The following is a 7029-nucleotide window of genomic DNA, read 5'->3' as shown; positions in this document are numbered from 1 at the left end:
GCCATAAATATGAAACAAGTCGCTTTTTTTTACGATTTATTCCTGTGAGGGTACATCGGTGAGCCAGTGTAAAAACCAGTAGTAGCTACATACTGTGTTTATTTGTGTACATAGCTTAATGATGCACGTCATAAGAAGCAATCTGATGCGAATACCACAACCCACAAGGCAGTGCACTCACCAGTACACTTGGTCCACAAGATAATGCTTCTGTAACACTCCCATCTAAAGATGAGCCTGCAGTGGCTCGAAAACATGTTCATGGTGGAATAAATCGTAAAAAAGCGACTGGTTCCTAATTTATTACAAAATGAACGCCAGTTTAAATCACAATCGCACTTCTTCTAATCTTTTTCCACAATTGATATACTAAAATCGCATCGAATTTCGATATATTTTGACTTCGCCATATCGATATATCGTCTAAAGCAAAAATTCAGCGGTTGCGATTTGAATTACAATTGTTACCTACTGGCTACTACACTTGTCACTTGACAATTCACAATATACAACTGTGCTGTTTAGTGCATGTGGCATTGTGATGTGTGTTTTTGGAGGATTTGTGGATGTTGTTGGATATTGAATGGATACTTTGGCAACAACGAATGAGCACGGGATACGTGTTGTGCATGAAGGTACGATGTTTGTTTTTAAATATTAAAGTTCATTTTTTGTGTTGTGACTTTTATACTTATTGCCCGCTTCTTGAACGGATCATGAAATAATTGGTCTTTTGAAATTATTTGTGACTTCTAATTCGTCAGTAATTATCATTCTTAGAGTCTAAAATCTCGATGTGTTTCATGACTTGTATTATTGTTCTGCTCCACGTAATGTTTGGAAATTAATTTGTGAAACAAATGCTGTTACGCCACATTATGTAGGGAATGAGTATGTTAGTTAATAAGCTGTATTAACTCGGTCGTGAAAAATTTTACTATGCAGCTCATGAGGTAGTTATAAATACCCAAGAGCAGTGATAAACAAAGTAACAATTGTAACCAGAAAAAAATGTAAGACCAATAAAGTAAGTTATTCCTATCATGTCGGTAGAAAATATTTCTCGTATTAACATTTTTCTCTATTCTGATTTGAAAGAAATAAAATTAGTTAGTTCTCGAACTTGTTAAATGATGGTATATGAAAATTGTCGAATTAAGGGGAGGATCTGTTGCAAAGGAACTTTTTGACTATGTGAATGAAGTGGTGTGTAGTTTGTGACACCCCAGAAGAAAACATGATAGGTTGAACTGAAGAATTTTCTGGATTGCATTGTGAAAATATGGTGTTTTGTTCTCTTATTGTTAGTGAATGTATCGCGTCAGATGGCACATCATCATTATGCCACTGAACGAAGCACAATCTGCTCTCGGAAGGTTCAGTTAACCTCAATAAGCTGTTTCCATAAACTCGGAGATGTGTTGTGATGAATTATAGTGACCTGTGTACCACAATCAATTGTAAATGGTATTAACACTATAATAATTACTGTCCGTGCACATAGCTGTAGGCTACTTGATATTATATAGATTAGGGTTAACTGGTCTTGAGACACAATGGCCTTGTGAAACAGACTAAAATGGATCCTGTATGAGTAGTTTTTTTGAGGAGACCAAGAGAGAATTTCTCAAATGGGTTTTTGTTGATAAGTGAACAAATTATGGATCATTCACTGTATTGTGTTAAGACTATTGATGAAGTTCATGAAAAGCTTTGCCTACAGTCAGCAAATATTTGAAGTTCAAGAAAAAGTTCCACAAAACATGTGACAGTTCATAATGTTGTCTAAAAACTACAGATATATCTGGTCCCTCTCTCCCACACACACACACACAATACCAGTGGCAGTTGCTGTCTCTTGCAGTTAAATATTTAATTTCCAATTGGAACACTTAAAAGGCTTTTGTTTCTGTCTTTCCAGAAGTTTGCTAGAAGCATGAGCTAGCCACAAGTGAATCTGTTTGCCCTCTGCATGAAAGAAACTGTTTGCCTTTCTGTGTATCTTTTTATCAGCAGCAGTTTGTGGATGTACAGGATTTATGCTAGACCATCTTAGAACTAAGATCCACTCCAGGAACTAAACTTTTCTTGTGAGGAATTATACATTGTGCAGTTACTACTGTCTGGCCTGTAATTCCTGTATTAATGGGGCATTTCACAATGTATTTTTCGTTATGCATGTGACATTTAAAAGTTAACTTACCATTGCTCTTACCATTTAACAGTTATGTATCTTTTAATTTCTAAATTATTATAACAACTAATACAGTTAGCATAACCACAAATGACAAACTAAAATTTATTTTTCCATATGAAATAAATTGTTATACATTTGGTAGACATGTGGCAGAGAAGAGACATGGGAAAAACCTGTTTCGGTGATTTGAGAAAGTCTTCCAAAGTCTTCTTACCAGTTTAGTGTGGAATATTTGCCTGGTAGCCAGAACCTTTCATTATGATGCTGTATTTCTGTATTTATGCTACTTGTTATATATTATTATAGATGTTAGTGCACATTAAGCATGTGACACTTTTTCCTTGAGAAACTTCATTGCCATAGAGCTTAAAAAATGATTGAAATATATCCCAAGAATGCTATAAAACAACAGTGAAGGCTTATTTATTCTATGAACTTATTGCGCAAACCCATTATGATACCGAGGCATCACAAAAAGATGTGGGAATGAGGCCACATTCATAAAACAGACATTAAACATCAAAAACACAACAGCTTACATAAGGATGCATTTATAAACACATTAAATATCAAATAAAACAACACTATACTTTAATTACTTAACATGTATTGTACCCAGAAAACCCAACAACAAAAATCAGTTCATCCCTCCTGCCAAGTGATGGTTTAGAGAACATATTGTGCTTGTCATCTAGTCACACGAAGGTGTTTTTTTTAGTTTTTCATAAAATTAGTCTCCTCCATCTCATCATCTACATCTGATGTAAGAACAGAGATATCATTTATGCCTATATGAGACTGAGGATTGATTATATCTGGTATCATGGATATAGAAAACCTCAATCGCATCACAGACACACTGTACAGTGTTATCAGATTTGTCTTTGAAGTGTGAGAGATGGACCCTAGATTTAGCCAGTATTATAGAGTAAGAATCGGTTTGTCACATTCCCAACAAAATGAAATTTACACTTCACATTTCAGAAACAAACATAATTAGGTGAGAATTGTTTAAGTAAACTCAGTTGATGATGTTATAAGTTCTCAATACAGAAGGAACTTTTTACAGCTTCAACACAGAAAAATTAGCATAAACTGTCGAGCATGTGTCTAGAATTGCATGTCAAAACATTGTTGGTAGCCATTTTGAATGATTGGAGCAATGTTGCCAGATTTGATTCATGAATGCTAGGTTTTAATGTGAAATAGAAGCTTAATTAATTAGGTTTGTTCTGTACACCGTTTTTTGCTGATATGCTGGCAGCATTTCTGATATTAAGTGGTAATAGGGGAAGTCAACTGCTTGTAGCCATAATAGTAGTATTTTGCAGTCAGCTATAAAGTAGCAACAGTGGAACAGCCACAGAGCCCTCAGTTGATTCCTGTGGTCTACTAAAACAGGAAGAAAGTCATAAGAGGCAGATAGTAAACTTTGTTAGTATCATGACTGCTGAGGATTTTTGAGAATTTACTGTTACACCATGTGATCGAAAGCATCCAGACACCTGGCTGAAAAGACATAAAAGTTTGTGGCGCCCTCCATGGGTAATGCTGGAATTCAGTATGGTGTTGGCACACCCACCGTTAGCCTTGATGACAGCTTCCACTCTCGCAGGCATACGTTCAGTCAGGGGCTGGAAGGCTTCTTGGGTAATGGTAGTCCATTCTTCATGGAGTGCTGCACTGAGGAGAGGTATCGATGTTGGTCGGTGAGGCCTGACACGAAGTCAGCGTTACCAATCACCCCAGAGGTGTTCTATAGGATTAAGATCAGGATTCTGTGCAGGCCAGTCCATTACAGGGATGTTATGGTCGTGTAACCACTATGCCACAGGCCGTGCATTAACGGGTTCTCGATTGTGTTGAAAGCTGCAGTTGCCATCTCCGAATTGCTCTTCAATAGTGGAAAGCAAGAAGGTACTTAAAACACCAATGTAGGCCTGTGCTGTGATAGTGCCATGCAAAACAACAAGGGGTGCAAGCCCCCTCCATGAAAAACACAACCACACCATAATATCACCGCCTCCGAATTTTACTGTTGGCATTACACACGCTAGCAGATGATGTTCACCGGGCATTTGCCATACCCATAGCCTGCCATCGGGTCGCCACATTGGTACCGTGATTTGTCATTCCACACAACGTTTTTCCACTGTTCAATCGTCCAACATTTATGCTCCTTAAACTAAGCGAGGTATTGTTTGGCATTTACTGGCGTGATGCGTGGCTTATAAGCAGCCACTCGACCATCAAATCCAAGTTTTCTCACCTCCCTTCTAACTGCCGTAGTACTTGCAGTGTCTCCTGATGCAATTTGGTGTGATGGCCTGGATAGATGTCTGCCTATTACACATTATGACCCTCTTCAACTGTCTGCGGTCTCTGTCAGTCAACAGACAAGGTCGGCCTGTACACGTTTGTACTGTACATGTTCCTTCACGTTTCCACTTCACTATCATATTGGAAACAGTGGACCTAGGGATGTTTAGGAGTGTGGAAATCTTGCGTATAACGTATGACACAAGTGACACCAAATACCCTGACTACGTTTGAAGTCTGTGAGTTCCGTGGAGTGCCCCATTCTGCTCTCTCACGATGTCTACTGACCACTGAGGTCGCTGATATGGAGTACCTGTCAGTAGGTGGCAGCACAATGCACCTAATATGAAAAATGTGTTCTTAGGGGTGTTGGGATACTTTTGATCACAAAGTGTATCATTTAATCAAATTTAGTTGAAATTACATGCTCAAGGCTAATTGAGTAGAGCTATGTACATGTCAGTCACTCACTTTGAATGATTGTGATGGTTCTTGGAGGCCTAATGAGACAATGTGTTAGCATATGAAAAAAACCTCATTGTCGTCTCTCTCTCTCTCTCTCTCTCTCTCTCTCTCTCACACACACACACACACACACACACACACACACAAACCATTCACATTTAGATTGTGGAAGTCTGGCGAATGATATTTTCTGACAGTTTTCCTCGGTGATCTTTAAACTCAACTCTAGATCATTGCTGTGCTGTAGTCATCAGCACAACAGTGATTATCTTCATCATTTCTGCCCTCAATTGTTTTTGAGTGAATATAAACTATTTATAGTCATCCAAATTATCCTACTTTAGACATGGACTTGAAAAAAATTAAATAAGCCTGGTGAGATAACAAAGAATTATTAATGTGACATGATTGACGAAAGATAGTTTATGCTTACTTTTTCATGAAATTGTCAGAGATTTCATATGCTAGTTTGCGGAAGAGAAGATTTTAACGATAAATTTTCAGGTCTGAAATTGCCAACAACATAAACAATATTTTGAGGATAGTAATTTCATTTGTTTACTTCAATTTCTTGCTAGAATTGCTGCTCATTGTATGGTTCTTCAGAATCGCACAAATGCCCCAGATCAATCGTGCTAGTGATTATACACTGCAGGCTCTGTGTTCTGTTTTTATGATGCAATGTGGCAATATATCCATATTCTTGTCTGACTAGTATCTGCTCCATGTTCTGGTTTGATGCAGCTCTCCATGCTACTCTATCCTGTGCAAGCGTCTTCATCTCCCAGTACTTACTGCAACCTACATCCTTCTGAATGTGCTTAGTTTATTCATCTCTTGGTCTCCCTCTACGATTTTTACTCTCCACGCTGCCCTCCAATGCTAAATTTGTGATCCCCTGATGCCTCAGAACATGTCCTACCAACCGGTCCCTTCTTCTTGTCAAGTTGTGCCACAAACTCCTCTTCTCCCCAATTCTATTCAATACCTCCTCATTAGTTATGTGATCTACCCATCTAATCTTCAGCATTCTTCTGCAGCACCACATTTCGAAAGCTTCTATTCTCTTCCTGTCCAAACTATTTATCATCCATGTTTCACTTCCATACATGGCTACACTCCATACAAATACTTTCAGAAACAACTTCCTGATACTTAAAATCTATACTCAGTGTCAACAAATTTCTCTTCTTCAGAAATGCTTTCCTTGCCAATGCTAGTCTACATTTTATATGCTCTCTACTGCGACCATCATCAGTTATTTTGCTCCCCAAATAGCAAAATCCATCTACTACTTTAAGTGTCTTATTTCCTAATCTAATTCCCTCAGCATCACCCGACTTAATTCGACTACATTCCATTATCCTCGTTTTGCTTTTTTTTATGTTCATCTTATATCCTCCTTTCAAGACACTGTCCATTCCGTTCAACTGCTCTTCCAAGTCCTTTGCTGTCTCTGACAGAATTACAATGTCATTGGCGAACCTCAAAAAGTTTTTATTTCTTCTCCATGGATTTTAATACCTACTCTGAATTTTTCTTTTGTTTCCTTTACTGCTTGATCAGTATACAGATTGAATAACATTGGGGAGATGCTACAACACTGTCTCACTCCCTTCCCAACCCCTGCTTCCCTTTCATGCCCCTCGACTCTTATTACTACCATCTGGTTTCTGTACAAATTGTAAATAGCATTTCGCTCCCTGTATTTTACCCCTACCACCTTCAGAATTTGAAAGAGAGTATTCCAGTCAACATTGTCAAAAGCTTTCTCTAAGTCTACAAATGCAAGAAATGTAGGTTTGCATTTCCTTATTCTTTCTTCTAAGATACGTCGTAAGGTCAGTATTGCCTCACGTGTTCGAATATTTCTACGGAATCCAAACTGATCTTCGCCAAGGTCGGCTTCTACCAGTTTTTCCATTCGTCTGTAAAGAATTCACGTTAGTATTTTGCAGCTGTGACTTATTAAACTGATAGTTCGGTAATTTTCACAACTGTCAACACCTACTTTCTTTGGGATTGGAATTATAATATTCTTCTTGATT

The 7029-nt window shown here is 38.0% G+C and overlaps 1 protein-coding gene across 1 annotated transcript in view; it reads left to right on the top strand.

Annotated features, from left to right (window-relative positions):
• The first annotated feature begins 334 nt into the window (after window positions 1-334).
• The window catches only part of LOC126484044 (histone H3-8-like), a 96828-nt gene continuing 90133 nt past the window's right edge, over window positions 335-7029 (top strand). The window contains exon 1 of the mRNA XM_050107384.1: window positions 335-635. The gene's annotated coding sequence lies outside the window, so the exon portion shown is untranslated. The remainder of the gene's footprint in view (window positions 636-7029) is intronic.

Source organism: Schistocerca serialis, chromosome 6 (genome assembly GCF_023864345.2).
Source record: "Schistocerca serialis cubense isolate TAMUIC-IGC-003099 chromosome 6, iqSchSeri2.2, whole genome shotgun sequence".
NCBI lineage: Eukaryota > Metazoa > Arthropoda > Insecta > Orthoptera > Acrididae > Schistocerca > Schistocerca serialis.
This window is presented reverse-complemented; position numbering and strand designations above follow the sequence as displayed.